This window comes from Macrobrachium rosenbergii, chromosome 52 (genome assembly GCF_040412425.1).
Source record: "Macrobrachium rosenbergii isolate ZJJX-2024 chromosome 52, ASM4041242v1, whole genome shotgun sequence".
Classification (NCBI taxonomy): Eukaryota; Metazoa; Arthropoda; class Malacostraca; order Decapoda; family Palaemonidae; genus Macrobrachium; species Macrobrachium rosenbergii.
In genome coordinates, this window is record NC_089792.1 from 1,607,488 (window position 1) to 1,629,987 (window position 22,500).

Consider the following 22,500-nt stretch of genomic DNA (forward strand, 5'->3'; position numbering starts at 1 on the left):
TGATTAAATTAAAACCTTGGCTAAATAATTTAATAACTACTATAAATATTGTGACATAAGAAGGTTCCCTAAGGTGGTAATTTGTTATTTCCTATAAATATGCTCTTGACAATTCCTAAACTTTTAATATTTCCAAAAATATCTGTTGATTCCCTAATCATCTGTTGGGCTGGATATTTCCTATAAATAGGACTATACCCTTGGGTTCCCTAAATAATTTAATATTTCCTATAAATATACTCTTGGGTTCCCTAAATAACTTTCATTCATCCATTAGTCCAGCTATTCGAATCAGGAAGGTTACAGAACCTGTGAGTTTGAAATGGAATGGAATATAGAGTTTAGGCCAAAAGCCAAACACTGGGACATATGAGGTCATTCAGTGCTGGAAAGGAAATTGAGAGTAGGTCTGAAAGGTGTAACAAGAGGAAAACCTCACAGTTACACTATGAAATAATTGTTAGGAGAGGGTGGATAGCAAGATGGAAGAAAGATAATATGAATGGAGGTACAGTAAAAGAAATGAATGGGGCTGTAGCTAGGGGCCGAAGGGACGCTGCGAGAACCTTTAGTAATGCCTACAAAATAAAAGGTATTGACTACTTAACTTGTTCAGTTAATGAAACAATGATTTCTATTCAGGGAACAAAACAGGAACTGGAAATCTGTGACGAATAAAGTGAAGATGTTCTCTTGATTATACTAAAGTTGATGCATTCTTGGAGTGGGGGGAAACTTCTCAGTATTCAATATATATTTTGTATAATGTATATATATATATATATATATATATATATATATATATATATATATATATATTAAATGCGCAGCAAGTTCATTTTAATATGAAGATGGGGGGAAGTTGCTACTGCTAGCGTTTACGTAAGCATTCCATACTTAGATTCAGACATTACGAAACAGATATATAAAACAGCTGTGAATAATTGCAATTAAAATCATTTGCTACACAATTTAAATAATTTGTTAAATATATATATATATATATGTACATACTGTAGGTATATATATAAATGTGTATATTTAATGTATATATATATATACACATACATAGATATATTATACATATACACATATATATATATATATTAAATATATATATATATATACATATATTAAATATCAAATATGTATACATACATATATATACATACATACATTCACGCACACTACCACACACAATCTTCATTTACGAATCAATACTCTAGCTCCCCGGCTGTACACAACATCCAAACGACATTTTCATGACCATGACTAGACCAGAACACGACCTTCCTTCGATTATCTGAAAGGCTTCGTCACTGGAGGAGCAGAACCTATTGCTTGTTTACTACAGGTGTAGGAGACTTCTAATAAGAACGTCTGTGGCCCCACCCACCCACCACACACACACACACACACACACACACACACACACACACACACAGAGAGAGAGAGAGAGAGAGAGAGAGAGAGAGAGAGTACTGTACTGCCTACCAGAGGCGTTCAAATTTCCGTAGCAATCAATTATATCAAATTCGATGTTCAACAACTGTTGGCAGTTACCGTAACATCCTAAAGAAAAGGTCGGGTCTTAGGCTAATCCTTCTTATTCTATTCTGAGAGAGAGAGAGAGAGAGAGAGAGAGAGAGGTGGGGTGGGGAGGTTAGTAGTAAAGGTATGTGAACTGCCCATGCAAAACGAGTAAAGACGAAGTATCAAAACCATCAAACGATTAAGCTCTGATCAAAAGATGGCAGCAAAGTCTGAATGTTAGAAATCGTAAAATCGATTAACAAAATACACTCGTGGAATACAGCACTAGGCTAAAAGATACTAAGAAGCAACTAGGCTAACTGGCCAATAAGAACACCTTATTTTCATTTCTGGTGGTTATAATTTCACGATCGAAAACAGCACCTTTGGACGTTAGGCTAAAACACATTGGCCTAGACTAAGCAACGCTGACGTAGGCTAATAATATTATCAGTTCCACTTACGCTATAAAATAAGCGATTCACACAAAATTATGGTAAATCCTTTAGGTACGTCACTAACCAATTAAGAGCTCTCTGGTCGAGAGACGAGCCATTCTCGACCTTAAGGCCATGGAGTAGAACGAAACCCTTCAAATGCCTACCACAGTACCTATATTAACAGCCTTCATGCGCGTCACACACTAAAGATGGACATGGAAAACATACGGTCATGTGGCCCCCTTTTCTTCCAAGACTGCCCACATGAGGGGGTCATGCTGTGCCACATGAACCATCACATGAACCATCACATATATATATATATATATATATATATATATATATATATATATATATATATATATATACATATATATATATATACATATATATATATATATAAACATATACAACATACACATTTATATATATATATATATATATATATATATATATATATATATATATATATATATATAGGCCTATACTGTAGGAGATAGTATAAATATTGAATGAAAACCAAGCTAAAATTCCGCTTCTAATATTTAACACCATTCCATCTTCATCTTTAATCTTACCGACCGAACGAAAACAATATATATAACGCTAACAAAAAAAAATAACAATTTTCTTTAATCCACTGAACAAACAAAAGCACTATAAAACTAATTAAAAAAAAAAATAAACCAATTTCCGAGAGCAAATAAGCGACCAGGGCAGGTCTGGACTCTTAAGGGTAAAAGCGATCTTCTTCTAGACGGATTCTAAAACGTCCAAAGATCTCCACTGAATCTCTCCGTGTTTCTTTTCAAAAGGCGACCTTAGCGACCGTTAAGCCAAGCCGTTTTACACCTTAATAATGTTATCTAAAACTCGGTATTATTAGTCATAAGACCCCAACGTACTAATAGATTTTAAAAACAAAGGTTTTAATATCATTGGCAACTATTTGTTGTTGGCCTTGGGTGGTCATCGATTTGCCATTGTTAAGAGCAGAAGGTTTCGTTTTAACAACAGCCTCAGGAGGCAATGTATTCGCCATTTGAAGCTTTAATATGAAATGAAAGGAGCGTTTTTGACTGATAGATAAATTGGTAAATGAAGATTGAAATGGGTGGTGTAAATAATAGAGAGACAGGTTTATATGTTAGCATCAGCCTCACGTCAGTCAAACTAGACCATAGCCATTTGAAACCGTAACACGAAATGAAGAGAGTCTGATTAATGAAGAAATGAGCAAATGTATATATGAAATGGGTGGCATAAATAATAAAGACAGACACCTTTCCGTATATATACATAAAAGCTCCAGGAGAACGTCAGGTCAAACAGGACTAAAGTGATCAGCTGTTTCACTATTCTCGGCTTAAAAACACTTCTTTTTTTTAAATATTATGGGAAAGGGGTTTCTGGGGGGGCGTTTACAGCGCCTATAATCACTGCCAACAAACGGCCCAATCCCTCCTCCTCCTGTCGCCATCCTCCACCCGCCTTCGGGAGGTGGAATAAGCCCTCAAAAATGAGGAGAAAAAGAAGGCAGTGGCAGGCACACTCATAGCTAGCAGACGATACAGACACGGGGAATGCCGCTTGCCGCTGCTGCTACTACTGCTTAAAACTCTTCTTTCTTTCAGGGGACCCAACTCACCATTCTCTGCTGGGTCGCCTTTCCTCGCTGTGGCAGCATTTCCCATCGTTCACGGAATTGGAAGACGACGCCACGGAGCCCTCCACTCTGTATCCAGCGTGATAGTATTCCCACTCTCTCCGGCAGCACTGAGAACACAGACACGTAAATATTATCACTGTCACAGCACTACTAACTGCTCATCTCTCGCTGGCCGTCTGCTCACTAAAACGCGCGTAGCAATACAACCAATAACTATGACACTTCTTCCCTCAAAACGCCGCGGACGACTCGGTACTCCTGCTTTAACTGGTCTACATTTCGTTAATGCACTCGACAGCACCCGATTTTGAGGGAAATGCCGCGCGAGGTGTACAACACGAAAGGATTACAACACTGCTTTCTCTCTCGCACTAATCAATCCAAGGTGGTAGTGCTACGGTCCAAGATGGCCGTCAAAGCAAGTTTGGTAACCATGGCAACGGCCGTCCGTCAGTTTCAAACAACTTATTTCGGGGGTGTTGGGGCCAGGGGTCGGGGGAGCGAATCTTTCGTTTCGCTTTGTAACTACGACGAAAACTACAAATGACTGTAATGTCAAAGCTTAGGTGACATCTAAAACAAACAGTGCTGAAAATACCACACGAGTTACCGATAAAAGAAAATAGAAAACGAGGCCGGCATCGAGAGAAAATTCCTTGCTTCAATAGGGGATACTATTCTCAAACGATTCCAAACGCGTTATTTTCTCTCTCTCTCTCTCTCTCTCTCTCTCTCTCTCTCTCTCTCTCTCTCTCTCTCTCTCTCTCTCTTCTACAACAAGAGATAAAACTGTCATAAATAAAAAACAATAAATATGAAAGAATATTTTTAAGCAAGGTAATTTGAGATCATTCTCAAACGATTCCAAACGCGTTAATCTCTCTCTCTCTCTCTCTCTCTCTCTCGCTCATCAGAATCTACACCTCAGTAAATACAATTAAAACAAAGGAGTAACTCGCTCCCTGAGCTTTAAGGAAATGCAATTTTCAGGTCGACAAAGTATATAAAAAAAATGTTAATTTCGTTTGTCGCAATAAAAATAATTATATTTCCTTTCATTTAATTTTATTAAAACATTATTTGCCTCGGTACATACGATGCAGAAATACGCATATCCCTGCCTCTATCACTTTGTAAACAATATGGAACGTGAGGAGCGTGTGTGTAATAATTTCTAAAAATAAAATCAGCACACATTGCTTCAAATCTCCGATACCTTCAAATCTATTAAAAATTGCACCCGCAAAGATAACAACCATGCCTCACACATGTTGACAAATTGAGAGAGAGAGAGAGAGAGATAGAGAGAGAGAGAGATGACGAGAGTGAAGACTCAAAAGTTAAAGAGAGAGAGAGAGAAAGAGATAATTTTCTTCGCCCTGACAAGTGTAGATTTAAAAGAGAGAGAGAGAGAGAGAGAGAGAGAGAGAGAGAGAGAGAGAGAGAGAGAGAGAGAGAGAGAGAAATATTCTTTGTCATCACAGGTGTAGATTATGATGAGAGAGAGAGAGAGAGAGAGAGAGAGAGAGAGAGAGAGAGAGAGAGAGAGAGAGAGAGAAATATTCTTCGTCATCTCAGGTGTGGATTCTGGTGAGAGAGAGAGAGAGAGAGAGAGAAATTCTCTTTGCCATGACAGGTGTAGATTCTGATGAGAGAGAGAGAGAGAGAGAGAGAGAGAGAGAGAGAGAGAGAGAGAGAGAGAGAGAGAGAGCATTAAACTCATCTCTGTTCAATGCTGGCACATAAATATGACGAGTCGTGTTTTTGTCGCGTATGGAACGCGTCATTATGCAAAACCAAACACGAGGAGCAGGTCGGGTCGGCTTAACAGATCTCCAGGGCGTGAACACCCATTAATCAGGATATATATATATATATATATATATATATATATATATATATATATATATATATATATATATATATATATATATATAAACAAATGACCTCATGGAATCGATCTTATTTTGTTTTTTTAAAATGTGGTTTTCATGAAATTATATTATTTTGATTCCACTGCGAAAAAAATTTAAAATTTTTCATGACATTATTATTATTATTATTATTATTATTATTATTATTATTATTATTATTATTATTATTATTATTATTATTATTATTACTAATTTGGTCATTATTATTATTATTTAGAGACGGTTTTTCTTATTTTAAACGAATACCATTTTATCTTACATTTATATTCGTATTGTTATAATAATATAATCCCTAAAATAGTCGTAAGTAGTGTAGTCCCTAGCCCCTGCTCACACAATTTTTCTAATCTAAAAATTAAAAATTAAAAATTTACCTTACCCTAACACCCTAGGGTATAATAATCTCACAATTTTTCTAATAATAAAAACAATTACCTTATAATATTATCCTAGTGTGTACATATCACTGCTTATGCACATCCTATGTTACCTTAGTATGTACAAAAACAAATAAAGTAGAATAAATTAGTTATCTAAAAAAAAAAAAAAAAATACCTTTACACTGTCTCGATATAAAGGTTGGTTAGGAATGGGCAAACTATGTCATTCATAAAATATATTGTAACTATTTTATTTGCATTTTATGAACATCCTACATTCTCAATGGACAAAAAGAAAAAAGCTTTGAAAAAATATGTAAAGTAGCAGAGCTAATTAACTCTCTTGAATAAAAAACATTGTTAAATAATATATATATATATATATATAAAATATATATATATATATATATATATATATATATATGTATTTTTTTATTTATGTTTTACATCAAAATGCTTTAAAATATATATATATATATATATATAATATATATATATATATATATATATAAATATATATATATATATATATATATATATATATTATTTATATATATATTTATATTGATATATAGAGTTATATATATATATATATATATATATATATATATATATATATATATATATATATATATATATATATATATACGTGTGTGTATAATAATATATACATACACACAAAGCTTTCATAAACCAATTATTCTTAAGCAATGACACGCGAACATACACAACTCGCAGAGGCTCCAGTCAAAAAATAACGTTCCTTCACAATCCTAATTTTCCGATGTCATAGCGAATAAGCCTAACGTCGTACACAAACTAACGCAGCGTTGCCAAAGTGCATATATATATATATATATATATATATATATATATATATATATATATATATATATATATATATATATATATATATATATATATATATATATACAATGCACAATGCAACGTTGCCACATAAGCACGCCTTGGCTGCAGGAAAATACTGCAAGATGATTTCATCAACTTCTGCAATGCGAAACCCATAGACATCGCTCGCTTGGGACTTGACCTCTGATCAAGGTGAGAGAGAAGAGAGAGAGAGAGAGAGAGAGAGAGAGAGAGAGAGAGAGAGAGAGAGAGAGAGAGAGATAGAGGGGGTGTTCTCAAAGGGAAGATGAGGATTTAAGTGTAGCAGGTAAGAACAGAATCGAAATACGAGAGAGAGAGAGAGAGAGAGAGAGAGAGAGAGAGAGAGAGAGAGAGAGAGAGAGAGAGAGAGAGAGAGAGAGAGAATTTTTCTTTGCCATGACAGGTGTGGATTCTAATGAGAGAGATAGAGAGAGAAAAAATTTTCTTTGCTATGACAGGTGTAGATTCTAATGAGAGAGAGAGAAACTCTCTTTGCCATGACAAGTGTAGATTCCGAAAGAGGGAGAGAGAGAGAAAGAGAGGGGGTTCTCAAAGTAACTACAAAATCAAAATATGAGAGAGAGAGAGAGAGAGAGAGAGAGAGAGAGAGAGAGAGAGAGAGAGCCAGCCCCTTCCGGGAAACGAAGTCTTCCTCCTATCCCACCTACAAAAAGGTCACCTCGGGTGCGTTTTGTATCGATTCCTCGCCGAAGCTTTCGAAACAGTCTTCGCATTCCACGGAAAAAGAGAGAGAGAGAGAGAGAGAGAGAGAGAGAGAGAATAAGGAAAAGACAGAATAAGGAAACGCCTCAATGAGGCGACCTAACTTAATTCCCATCCCCCACCCCCACCTCTCCCCCCAGAACCCGCCCCCCCCAAAAGGGGCAGCCTTAAAGCAAGCGAAATGTTGACAGCTTAAGAGCCCCGTGGCCGAAAATGGTCTCAGATGGCCCAGGGGGGTGTTGCTCCTACAGAACCATATAGGGCTTTTGTTTACGTGTTGAAGAGAACGCAACACGAGGCAAAACTGCCAAAAGGAGTTTTGTTGACCATAAAACACATCAGAACACAGCAATGGAATTCAGTTCAGACAGAGCTAATAATTAAATATGTAAGAGAAGCTCCGTTGACAATAAAACAAATCAGAACACAGCAATGGATTCAGTTCGGTGCTAATAATTAAATCTGTAAGAGAAGCCCTGTTGGCATTAAAACACATCAGAACACAGCAATAGATTCAGTTCAGTGCTAATAATTAAATATGTAAGAGGAGCTCTGTTGATAATAAAACATATCAGAACACAGCAATGGATTCAGTTCAGTCAGAGCTAATTATTAAATGTATATGAGAAAAGCTCTGCTGAATTTAAAGCACATCAGAGCACACCAGAACACAGCAATGGAATCAGTTCAGTCAGACCTAATTATTAAATATGTAAGAGAAGCTCTGTTGACAATAAAACACATCGGAACACAGCACAACACAGCAATGGTTCAGTCAGAGCTAATATATAAATATATGAGAGAAGCTTCATTGAATTTAAAACACATCAGAACACAGCAATGGAATGAGTTCAGACAGAGATAATTATTAAATATGTAAGAGAAGCTCCGTTGACAAAAAAAAAAAAAACACACATAAGAACACAGCAATGGATTCAGTTCAAATATAATAATTAAATATATGAGAGAAACTCCGTTGATAATAAAACACATCAGAACAGCAATGAAATCAGTTCAGTCAGAGCTAATAATTAAATATATATGAGAAAGCTTCGTTGACATCAGAACACAGCAATGGAATCAGTTCAGAGATAATAAGCGAATATATAAGAGAAACTCTGTTGACTATACAGCGCATTAGAACATACAGGCACGAACAGGAATCAGGTTAGAACTAATAATCAAATATTTATACACAAATGTCCAATCATAAAAATAAACAGCCACTTCCACGGCAAAGCTGTAAATATTTACGACAGTGATAAGTCACGGCAACTAATCTGATAACATTCACCGCAATGGCATTTGTGAGGTCAGGATCTACAAGAGCATTGTTTACCTGAATACTTCAGATAATAATAATAATAATAATAATAATAATAATAATAATAATAATAATAATAATAATAATAATAATAATAATAATAATAATGCAGAAATAAATCACAGTTATGTATATGTACATATATCTAATGATAAAAATGTACAGATTCCCGAAAGCTGTCTGTTCAGTTTTATCTTTGATAAATATATGTACATATACATAACATGAAAGGAGGCAGTGTAGGTTTGTTTCTCCATTTTAAGACTCATGCTACTATGAGTATTTTTTAATAATAATAATAATAATAATAATAATAATAACCTAATAATAATAATTCAATAATATATACAAAATAATAATAATTAATTATTATTATTATTATTATTATTATTATTATTATTATTATTATTATTACTATTATTATTATTAATCCTCCAGAATTGAAGTGAACTGAATATAAAATTTACGCCACAGGCCAATCACTGGGACCTATGAGGTCATTCAGCGGTGAAACGGAAACTGACAGTAAAAGTCTGAAAGGTGTAACAGGAGGAAAACCTCACAGTTGCACTATGAATGTACATTGTTAAGAGAGGGTGGAAAGTAAGATGGGGAAAAGAATGAATATGAAAGGAGGCACAGTAAAAGGAACGAAAGGGGTGGAGCTAGGGGCCGAAGGCACACTGCAAAGAACCTTAAGTAATGCGTACAGCGCATCGCATGAGGTGCACTTGCTTCCTAAAGGAAGAAATGTTATAAGCTTCTGGAAAAGCAGAAGTAGGAAGAAAATTTCAGCGAGTGGAAGCCGAGAGTTACCTATCGCTACACTGAATGTGTGAAGAGATGGCCTGACCTGTGTAACAAGAAAAATTAGATTACAATTTTGACATCTGATATCCTGGTCACAAATCTGAAGCCCGCTCACGATCGGTTAGGGTATTCGCAAATATTAGTGATCGAGAACCACTCTCTCTCTCTCTCTCTCTCTCTCTCTCTCTCTCTCTCTCTCTCTCTCTCAGATCGGCACCTGTTGCACTCTCGTCATTCCGGCCACTTATTTGCCGAGAGTGATGAAGTGTGTTTATAGAGACACTTATCTCACCTTTGCAACGGCCACAAATAAACAAGACAATTCTAATCATCTCGAATCTCTAAAGTTGGAGGAAGTCTTGTTCGATATTCCATACGAGATAAAATTCTCTTATTTTGCGTTGTAATGTCTGTGTCAACAACATATGTACTTACACATATGTTTACACACACACACACACACACACACACATATATATATATATATATATATATATATATATATATATATATATATATATATATATATATATATATATATATATATATATATATATATATGTATTCTCTTTCACAGAAAGCAATATCTTCTCTATAAAAAGGTAGATATAATCTAAGTAAACCCACCTACTTCAAAAAAAAATATATATACAATATTTAATTCTATATTTCATTTATTTATTCGCGTAATTTTAATTTCCACTTGGCAAAAAAATAAATAAATAAATACAAACAAGTACCAAACGATTATCACACCTTTCTCACCCACTATACGCAAGCAGGACGGGATGCAATAAATAAAGAATAAACAGAAATAAACAAGAAAGAAAACATCGCAGGAAGAAACGAACGGCGAATCAGGCGTCTAAAATGGCCGAACGGAGCAACATTATAGCTTCTACTCTCAACTTCTTATTAATTATGTCTGGTTTACGAGGGATGCGAGTGGAGAGAGAGAGAGAGATCGACGTGTCTCTCAGGCGCTAGTTCTGGTGGAGAGCCATGAAAAGTCGCCCTAAGTACGACCAAGAATAGAACGAATGAGTGCATATCCGTCGACGAATGCCCAGCGTGTGTCAAACATAGTCTCTCTCTCTCTCTCTCTCTCTCTTTCTGCATTCTTTGCACCGAATTAACTTGCATGGTGCAGGTCATACTTTTGTATGATGTGGTCACTTCATATATTCTCTCTCTCTCTCTCTCTCTCTCTCTCTCTCTCTCTCTCTCTCTCTCTCTCTCTCTCTCTCGTGTGTGTGTGAGAACTTGCAATAAATCAGCTTGCATAGTGCAGGTCATACCTTTGTACAAAGTGGTCACATTCTCTCTCTCTCTCTCTTATTCCTCACCTTGTGGCAATGATCAGAAACTGACAAATACTTAAACATGGCAATGCGGAATATATATGTATGTATGTATGTATGTATGTATGTATGTATGTATGTATGTATGTATGTATGTATACATATATTATTATTATTATTATTATTATTATTATTATTATTATTATTATTATTATTAGTTTCCCTATTCACCAAAATAGCATTAGAAAAAGTTCTTGAATTTCATAAGAACCAAAAGAACAAATATACATACAATTTTCCTGTCCCAAGAGGAAATGTTTGCAAACTGATAAAACTATGCATGTGATCTTGTAATCTTACTCAGTGTCGACAGTTTCATGTGTATGTATGTATGTGTGTATATATATATGTGTGTGTGTGCATTATGTCATATATATATATATATATATATATATATATATATATATATATATATATATATATATATATATATATATATATACAGTTCTGAATTGTATTGCTTCTTATACGTTAATAATAATAATAATAATAATAATAATAATAATAATAATAATAATAATAAATAAATAAATAAATAAATAAATAAATAGAATCCACAGTAAGTTTAATATTTTACAACTCACTGTGAAAAACAAACAACATTTTGATGTGTATAAAAAAAAAAAAAATTCAAAAGAGGACACCTGCCTTCACAACACGAAAATACAAATCAACTGACAACAATGAAATGCAAATAGAATATCAGATTTACATCGAGGGCCACTCCTATCTCCTTGCGGGATAACTGCCCTAGCGCTTTGTAACCAGAGAGCTATTCTGCCCTAAAACGGAAAACTGCAGTATCTGCAAAATTTTCGAAATTGAAATATACCGCCTATTGGGCTCGTGAAACACTCATACACAAGTTACTGCAGTTTCAGAATGACTCTTCAATGCTTTCCACTAGTATAAAGGGGGATTCCATTTGCAGTATCTGCAAAATCAGTAGTAAGGCAAGGGAAAACTGCATTATCTACCATTTTTCTCAGTTTTGTATTTTTGCAGATACTGCAGTCTTCCATTTTTGGGCAGTATTAACCCATACCACTTCATACTGATCCACAAAAATCAATGGACAGCACCAAAAAACCTTGATAACAGCATGTCTTGACGACCGAGCCCCTACAAGAGGCTGAGATTCACAGACGTCATCAGAGTACCTGGCCCAGGTAAGCTTAGGTAGGTAGCCCACTCCTTCGGCAGTCCACCCTACAAGATGCACCTACTACAAGTTCAACATCCTTTCCTTATAGGGAGAATGGGTAAAAGCCATATGGCAGGAATCCAGCCTGCCTTACACTTGCGTCATTAAATCACAATGCGCGGGATCAGTCAAGCGAGAACTTGAATGCAAAGTTGGTCGTACAGTCATGTGGTATTCTGTGGTTCATATGAATTAAATATACATTTAAAATACATAAATCAAATAGAATTCTCTAGTATGCAAAGGCACAGAAAAGGGAATAATGTGTTCTAAAATTAACAGCATCTTATTCTTAATTGGGATTATAAACTAAATATGAAAAAGCTTACGCTGACAAAAGGTTTACTTGGCCTCTTCCTACGAGTGATATACAACACCAAAGCTCCAGTGAGAGAGAGAGAGAGAGAGAGAGAGAGAGAGAGAGAGAGAGAGAGAGAGAGAGAGAGAGAGAGAGAGAGAGAGAGAGAGAGAGAGAGTCTTCATGACTGATTCGTGCCCTTAAAAGAATACAGCATTAAAATTCTTTACGAGAGAGAGAGAGAGAGAGAGAGAGAGAGAGAGAGAGAGAGAGAGAGAGAGAGAGAGAGAGAGAGAGAGAGAGAGAGAGGTCTTAATGACTGATACCTGCCCTTAAATGAATTCAGCATTAAGATTCTTTACTCGATTCGGGTTGTATTTCATCCATGGATTGAAGATCGGGAGATACCACAAATAAGGAGACACCCTTTCCTATAAGAGCAGATGTCTGACCTAAGCCACAGAAAACAATACCAGGCTCTCTCTTGTACTTTACCAAAGGTTGATCTTCAACCACCTTTCTTTTCCTATAATCAACATAATTCAAGAACCTAATTCCTGTAGTGGAGGAATTGGTCCGTTTTCTTCGAGAGAAAACGAACTTTCAAAATGACTTTCAACGACATTCGGGATCAATAAAAAGCTATAACATGACGGAATGATTCCTGTGAAAAGTATAAGCGACGTTGGAAGTCTAACTAAAGAGAAAACGTATTCAGTACTTTCACTAATCAAAAAAGTACTAATCAATCTTTCCCTGATACAAATAAATGTATCTAAATTGCTAATTTAAACTGCGCCCACCAATTGTCCTTTCCACTTAAATCAAAATATCCGAGTGAGTGTTGAAATGTTCAAACATTAAACTGAATTATCAGTCTTAATATGGTCACCACATATGGTCGTTTTAATCACGTTAAAAAAAATAGCAGGCAGAAAGCATCAATTATGAATTTTTTCAGCATACGCTCGGAAAAAAGCTACATAAAGGAAAAGGGGTGCTGGAGATTTCCAAAATATCTGGAAAAGAGGACAAGAAACTACACGAATTTCAATATTCCAAGAGTAGTTAAGTCCTTTAGAAGCTGGGTGGTTGCAGTTCGAATTCACCCACTGATCTAGAAGAGCCTTCCACAACTGCGCACAAGGAAGCAGTTCCAATTCACCCACTGAACAAGAACATTCCAAAAGCGCACACAAGAAAGCAGTTTGAATTCACCCAATGATCTAGAGGGACATTCCAAAACTGCGCACAAGAAAGCATTCGAATTCACCCACTGATCTAGAAGAACATTCTAAAACCGCACACAAGAAAGCAGTTCGAATGGAACATTCCGAAACTGCAAACAAGAAAACAGTTCGAATTCACCAACTGATCTAGAGGAAAATTCCAAAACTGCACACAAGAAAGCAGTTCGAATTCACCCGCTGATCTAGAAGAACATTCCAAAACTGCGTACAAGAAAGCACTTCAAATTCACCCACTGATCTAGAAGAACATTCCAAAACTGCACACAAGAAAGCAGTTCGAATTCACCCACTGATCTAGAAGAACACTCTGAAACTGCACACAAGAAAGCAGTTCGAATCCACCCACTGATCTAGAGGAACATTCCAAAACTGCACACAAGAAAGCACTTCAAATTCACCCACTGATCTAGAAGAACATTCCAAAACTGCGTACAAGAAAGCACTTCAAATTCACCCATTGATCTAGAACATTCCAAACCTGCACACAAGGAAGCAGTTCGAATTCACCCACTGACCTAGAAGAGCAGTATAAAACTGCCCACAAGTAAACAGTTTCAATTCACCCAGTGATCTAGAAGAACATTCCAAAACTGCACACACGAAAGCACTTCCAATTCACCCACTGCTCTAGGAGAACATTACAAGAAAGCAAATAGACAGACAGGCAGACAAACGACTGGCTCTGTCTCTGGCTCATGCCAATACAGACGTCCTTACAAACGTACCCAGACCAACTTCGGGCGGCCGTTAATGAAGCAATCTCGGCAACCTGACGACTTGTCGATGTCGCGAGATCTTGGACCTGAGGACGATAGCGGCCCAATTTTTTTTTTTTTTTTTTCGGGCAAGTTGATTTGTAGCCCCACGGGGGATGATCGATAAGAAAACTCGGCTGAGAAGTTTGTTTATTTCCTGAATTCTTTAATGGATTCTATTGACTCATTTTATATTAAGAAGCTGACGTAATTGCATTTAGCTTTCACTTTCGGCCACTGGAGTTTTAAGAGAGAAAAGGGCTGGGCTCTGACCTCACAGAAGCCGACTGGAATCCAATTTAGAATTTAGTCCAAAGGCCAAGCTAAGCTGGGACCTATGAGGTCATTCAGCGCTGAAAGGAAAACTGAGAGAAAAAATGTTTCAAAGGTTTAACAGGAGGAAAACCTCGCAGCTGCACTATGAAACAATTATTAGGAGAGGGTGCAAAACGTGGAAGAAAGAGAATATGAAAGGAGGTAGAGTAAAAGGAATGAAAAGGTTGCAGCTAAGGGCCGAAGGGACGCTGCAAAGGACCTTAAGTAATGCATACAGTGCACCGCACGAGGTGCACTGACGGCAGCACCCCCTAGCGGGACCGTAGAAAGTAAAGCAACGAACTGCCAAAACGAAGGAAGTCACACAGGCCTCCTTGAACACATAAGGGACGCGAGAATTCCAAAGCTTGGCGGTAACAACAGGAAAAATTAACAGATATACATACACACGCCCACCAATTGCTCATATATAACAACATACTCAGGTGTATGACGACGTAATTCATTACATACATATACGCTGATAATTTGTATGAAGATTACGCGAATTACGGGAGAAGGAAGACTGGGTTGTGAATTATACGTAAGGGTCATATGTATGTATGTATGTATGTATGTATGTATGTATGTATGTATGTATAAAGTAAAAATACACCCAAGTTTCTTCGGCGCAATCGAGTTTTCTGTACAGCCGCTACAACGTACAATCAAGGCCACCGAAAACAAGTCTATCTTGTGGTGGTCTCGGTATAAGGCTGTATGAGCCGCAGCCCGTGAAACGTTAAACACTGCCCGGTGGTGGCGTATCCTATAGCGTTGCCAGAAGCACGGTTATGGCTAACTTTAACCTTAAATAAAATAAAAACTATTGAGGCTAGAGGTCTGCAATTTGGTATGTTTGATCATTAAGGGTGGATGATCAACGTACCAATGTGCAGCCCTCAAGCCTCCTCAGTAGTTTTGAAGATCTGAGGGCGGGCAGAAAAGAGCAGACGGACAGACAAAGCCGTCACAATGGTTTTCTTTTACAGGAAACTAAAAAAGACTTTTTTGCATAAAATCTGTCGTTTTTCACCTGCTGTTGTCTCATAACATTCAAGACGTAGATACAGCATTCGGCTGTCACATAGTCGCTGAGGTAACCAGCCATGACAGGAGTTTGTAGAACGAATGACGACTTAAAAAGATCAAATTCTCGAAGAGAGAGCGAAGCGAACAGATAGATATATCAGCAAAACACCAGGACACTACACTGAGGAGATATATATATATATATATAAACAACACGTAACTTCAACAATTCGCTGAAAAAATCAGGATGAAATGTGTAACTGGCAACTGCTGAAGTCGTCTAATTATTCTTCATCGTTCTGATACGTCCAAAATCACTTTACAAATTCCTTCACTTTACCACGATTGCAGATGACAAATCTGACTCGAAATATGGGAAAAGACCATTGAAAACGAGCCGTTCAAAAGGCTTGAAAAATTAATCCATCGGTCTTCTGTAACGGTTCAGCCACAACTCCCCAATACAGAACCAACCTTGAGTTCAGAGCAAGTAATGATGGGATAATAAGCTCAGTCACATATTGCATCTATTTCCACAAGGTAGAGTTATAGACATTACATCACTAGGGGGACTGTAACTGCTTCCCTCCTGTACCCTACTCCATGCACAGAGAACTGTAAGATACAAGGGGTACATTTTTTTTTAAAAAGATTTTAACTAAGAGTTAATTGATTTTTTTGTCCGTCTTTATCTTTGTACCAAAATATTGAATTAGGAAATGGCATCTGGTCTAAAAACTGTCTTTCATCTAAAGATAAATATCTAAATAAATACCTACATACACATATATATATATATTATATATATATATATATATATATATTATATATATATATATATATATATATATATATATATTATATATATATATATATATATATATATATATACGTATACATATACATACACACATATATGTAGCCGTCGTTTAGCCCAGAGCCAGTCTCTTCATCACTGGCCCATGTCTAATTATGTGGAACAAAGGTACTTACACGACAGTCATTTTTGATGGTATGGATACACGTGTGTCAATAATAATAATAATAATAATAATAATAATAATAATAATTATTATTATTATTATTATTATTATTATTATTATTATTATTGCCGTTATTGTCACTTTTAGATGGCCGAGCCAAAAACCAGTTGGCCACAAAAAAAAAAAGTCACACAACTGAAAGTCTCTACCCGTGTACCCCCCACCCCCATTATTTTACAGATACCCTACAGGTTACTCTGTAATCTTCCTAATTAAAAGAACAGGCTTGACACACTGCAACGGCGTCTGGTGAATTCTAATGAGGTAGAAAAATCGGATGACCTCCGCCCACGCCCATAAGGAAACGCAGACAGTTTGACCTCAAGTCGATTTTATGTTTGCCGTGGCCCAAGAGCAAAATTTTCGAAATTGAGATATGCCACCTATCGGGCTCTTGAAACACTAGTACACAAGTTACTGCAGTTTCAGAATGATTCTTCAATGTTTTATTTAGGGGGTCACATTTGCAGTATCTGCAAAATCAGCAGTGAGGTAAGGGAGTATCTACCATTTTTCTCATTTTGTATTTTTGCAGATACTGCAGTCTTCCATTTTAGGGCAGAATGTATTCAGTCTTCGTTGGAGTATATTCTCTCTCTCTCTCTCTCTCTCTCTCTCTCTCTCTCTCTCTCTCTATACATATAAATAAACGAATAATAATTTGTGAGCGTACGCTTGCAAATATTTGTCTAAGCACAAACATGTTACTAGATTGAAATCACTTGAATATGTTGTCATGTTACAAGTCTACAACACAGAGCATCACGACGAATTGTCTTGTATGTACAGTCACTCAAAAATGTTTTGCAACATGTTCCAGAAGTTTTCGTTCACCTAACAGTAATTTGTTCTTTTGATATTTACAAGGAAATGTAATTTTCTTATTTGACTTTAGTTATTAATCATACGGTTAACAATATAAAAAAGAATGGTGAGTGAAAAATTCATATTACGAAAAATAACGAAACATTTTGAAAATTTCACTTCAGATGATTGGGCAAAAGAGTCAAAGAAGAAACTATATTTCGAATCCAGATAAAAACTTATTGACTAATAAAATAATATTGAATAATCATCAATGAAATTATATATAAATAAAGAAAGAAAGAATTCAACCATTATCGTTGTTAAAAACAAAAAAGAAAAAATCTCATAACGTCGTATGTTATTGTGTGACTCCACATTCGGTCAGGAAAGTTAAACTGCACTGTCTTGTCACTTGCACCGATAAGATGGGCAACAGACTCACCCGCACCACAATCATTTTCTTGCATAAGACTAATGTTTCTATCGTAGATATTGCTCGGCAGCTTAGCGTAAATAAAACAACCATGTATAGAGGGATACAACAGAGAGAATGAGGAAATATGATAAATTCATTGTAAAAAGTGGAGGACGACCCCATTGTTGCACTACTGTTAAGGATCATCATCGGATGATCACTGAAGGAGCTCCACCTAACTCCCCTTACAACCGGTGTTGGTATAAAGTGAGAACATTACGCTTTCCCTTCAAGTTGCTGCTCAAACCATCCGTAACAGGCTACATGAGACCAAGATATTATTTCATCATACTCCTGACAAAAAACACTTCATATCAGCGAAACACAAAGAATAGAGGCTAGGGTTTGCGTTATAATATAATCCAGTGGCCGATGATTTCTGTAAGAGTCATCTTTTGCGATGAGGAGGAGACATTCTCCACTGATGAGCATGGTAGTCTTCTTCACTGCTGGCATATAGCATTAACTAAATTAATGTTGAACTTCTTGCTAATTTTAATTTTTTAGAAACTTAGATAATAAGAAATACAAAAATAGGTGTTATATATTCAGTTAACTTCACAAGAGGCATCAAAATGATAGGCCTAAGTAGCAATGAAAGAAATGAGAAATTACAAATGATAACGAGATATATATATATATATATATATATATATATATATATATATATATATATATATATATATATATATATATATATATACATATGTGTGTGTATGTGTGTGCGATTATATTCTATGTATTACAAAAATAGACGTGAAATCTGTTAGTCTAGTTCAGTATATTTTATATTAAGTTTCACTGGTTCACAATATACATAGGATTAGTCATTCAAAAAATTTGATTTGTCAATAATAATGTGCAAGCAAATCCTTACAAAAGTCGTATTTGTTGATGTTAATAAGACTAACAGTTCCACTTATAACAGTCGTAGGCCTATGTCTACAAAGTTCACACATATGAAGGAGATAAAACAACGATAGTGATGGCAGTTGGAGATGAAAATATTAAAATATAAGAACAGCGATGACCTCTGAAGTATTATAGTAACATACTTTTATTAAGTAAAATATGACAACAGTAATGTCAGACAAGCCCTGTTTAAGGGAAACTGCAGGTAATTTCTCGGACCCACCACTAGTGCTCAGTTGTTTCATGCGCTTACAACTGAGTTGCCAAAGCGCCAGATGTCGCTATTATAAGCTGTTGTCCGAAAAGTTTTGAAGTATGTTGCAAAACATTTCTGAGTGATTGTACATAACCAAATAAACCTTTTATTTTTTGTCAATTTGCCTTATCAATTCTAAAGTGGTTGAAGTGCTTGGAAAGGCTTAGAAATCAGACATAAATATAAAAAATTATCTATTTTAAATGTGAAATAGAATTAAATACAATAGAATATAGAACTTCGGCCAAAGGCCAAGCGCTGGGATCTACAATGAAGGCATTCAGCGCCGAAACTGAAACTGACGGTAAAAAGGTTTGAAAGGTGTAACTATGAATCAATTGTTAGGAGAGGCTGGAGGAAAGTAACGATGGAAGAAAGAGAATATGAACAGAGGGACAGTGATAGGAATGAAAGGGGTTGCAGCTATGGGCCTACGGAAGGGACGCTCCAAAGATCCCTAAGTAATGCCTACAGTGCACCGCATGAGAGTCACTGATAAAATGTGAAATAGATATATGTAGGTTTGAAGAACGCCGAGCAAGTATTGAAATCTCTGCTGCCCTAAAATGGAAGACCGCAGTATCTGCAAAAATACAAAGCTGAGAAAAATGGTAGATACTCCCTTGCCTTACTACTGATTTTGCAGATACTGCAACTGGGACCCCCTAAATACTCGTGGAAAGCTTTGAAGAATCATTCTGAAACTGCAGTAACTTGTGTATTAGTGTTTCACGAGCCCAATAGGTGGCATGTCTCAAATTCGAAAATTTTGCTGAATGCAGTTTTCCATTTTAGGGCAATCATATTTTCTGTAGTCTGGTCCGTATATGAAGGAGGAGCATCTTCGCATGTCAAATTTGTGAGTTAATTCGATGTCGTCAGGTTTAGGAAGGAGTGACGGGGGTGTGATGACCATATTAGGTCACATGCTGACCAAGTTTTCGAACGATGCTGGCTGACCAGTTGAACGGCATAGCTGAGAGGGCATTTTGCTGTTGGAAGTCGGGCATACTTTTCCATAGATATTACAGGTATGGTTATTTGTACGTATATATATTTATATAATATATATATATATATATATATATATATATATATATATATATATATATATATATATATATATATTTCAGTAATGGTCTCAGTGACTTACAGAGAAATATCTCTGTATTCCATACATTCATCACAGTTCTGAGAGATGAATAAAAAATTGAAAAAAAAAAAAAAAAACTGGTAGAAAATTGCTTTCAAGAAGTGCACGAAAGAAATTTCTGCTTACAAAGATAGCTCCGTAATTCGTGACCTATATCCTAGAGGAAGTGATGAGATAACCGCAGGATATGTCCTTATAAATGTAAGTAAAAGGAAATTGCTCATTGGGAAGTTTCTACAGTTCGATGGAAAATTGAGCTTTTTCTTTTGAGATTCAATCTCAAATAGACATCAATTCCATTTTAGCTGCTGTTATTATTATTATTATTATTATTATTATTATTATTATTATTATTATTATTATTCAAAAGTTGAACCCTATTCATATGGAACAAGCCCACCAAAGGGACCATTGACTTGAAATTCAAGTTTCCACAGAATATAATGTTCATTTCAAAGAACCAACAGAAGGCAATAAGGAATACAGAAAGAAGAGATCAATTATTGAAAAGAAAAAAAATTAATAATCAAATAGATAAAAATGTTAGTAAATTATTAAAATACACGAAGCACTGTTTTAGGATAGCAATGCATTGCAACTTCGGTTGAACTTTCGAGGTTCCATTTGCACAGCATCCTTCAGGAAGACTGTTCCACTTTTTAAAAATCAAAATCAAATGGTTCCAGACAGATCGAGAATTTATTTTGCTGGTTTTTTTTTTTTTTTTTTTTTTTTTTTTTGGAAGAGGAATGCAACCTATCTGTTTTAAGGAGTGCTCTCCGACCGGTGCTGGAATGTCGACTGACAAGGAGAGAGAGAGAGAGAGAGAGAGAGAGAGAGAGAGAGAGAGAGAGAGAGAGAGGTGTTCGTGATTGACATGTGCTGAAGGAAGTTGATGGGACGAGGAAAATATTTTCCAAGGGCGGACCCCAATTCCAGAGGGAATGTTTTCTTCTTCTTCTTCTTCTTCTTCTTCTTCTTCTTCTTCTTCTTCTTCTTCTTCTTCTTCTTCTTCTGTTTCCATTGGGGTGTTCTTCATCAGGGGTTGGTTGCCCTTTTGCTTCATGAAAAAAGAAAAGGAAAAAAAAATTTCCCGGACGAACTTGACTCATTAACATCAGTGCTGTGTCATAATGACGTCAGTGCTGTGTGATACTGATTCAGCGGTGTGTGATACTGACAAAAGTGCTGTGTCATACTGCCATCACTGACACCAGTAGTGTCGTAGTGACATCAGAGCTCTGTCATAGTGACGTCAGTGCTGTGTCATAGTGACATCACTGCTGTGTCATAATGACAAAAGTGCTGTGTCATAGTGACATCAGTGATGTGTCATACTTTCCCGGCGAACTTGACTCATTAACATCAGTGCTGTGTCATAATGACGTCAGTGCTGTGTGATACTGATTCAGCGGTGTGTGATACGTCACAAAAGTGCTGTGTCATACTGCATCACTGACACCAGTAGTGTCGTACTGACATCAGTGCTCTGTCATAGTGACATCAGTGCTGTGTCAGTGACATCAGTGCTGTGTCATAATGACAAAAGTGCTGTGTCATAGTGACATCAGTGATGTGTCATACTGACATCAATGCTGTGTCATACTGACATCAGTGCTGTGTCGCACTGACATCAGTACTATGTCACAGTGACATTAGTGCTGTGTCATACTGACATCAGTGCTGTGTCATAGTGACACCATTGCTGCGTCATAGTGACATCATTGCTGTGTCACAGTGACATCATTGCTGTGTTATACTGACATTAGTATTGTGTCACAGTGACATCAGTGCTGTGTTATACTGACATCAGTGCTGTGTCTTAGTGACATCAGCCCTGTGTCATAGTGATATCAGCACTGTGTCATACTGACATCACTGCTGTGCCAGTGACATCACTAATGACATTACTGCTGCGTTATACTGACATCACTG

General features: G+C 36.1%; 1 protein-coding gene across 3 annotated transcripts in view; it reads right to left on the reverse strand.

The window, feature by feature from the left end:
• The window catches only part of Pka-C1 (Protein kinase, cAMP-dependent, catalytic subunit 1), a 972,169-nt gene that overhangs the window by 365,548 nt on the left and 584,121 nt on the right, over positions 1 to 22,500 (reverse strand). The window lies entirely within an intron of this gene.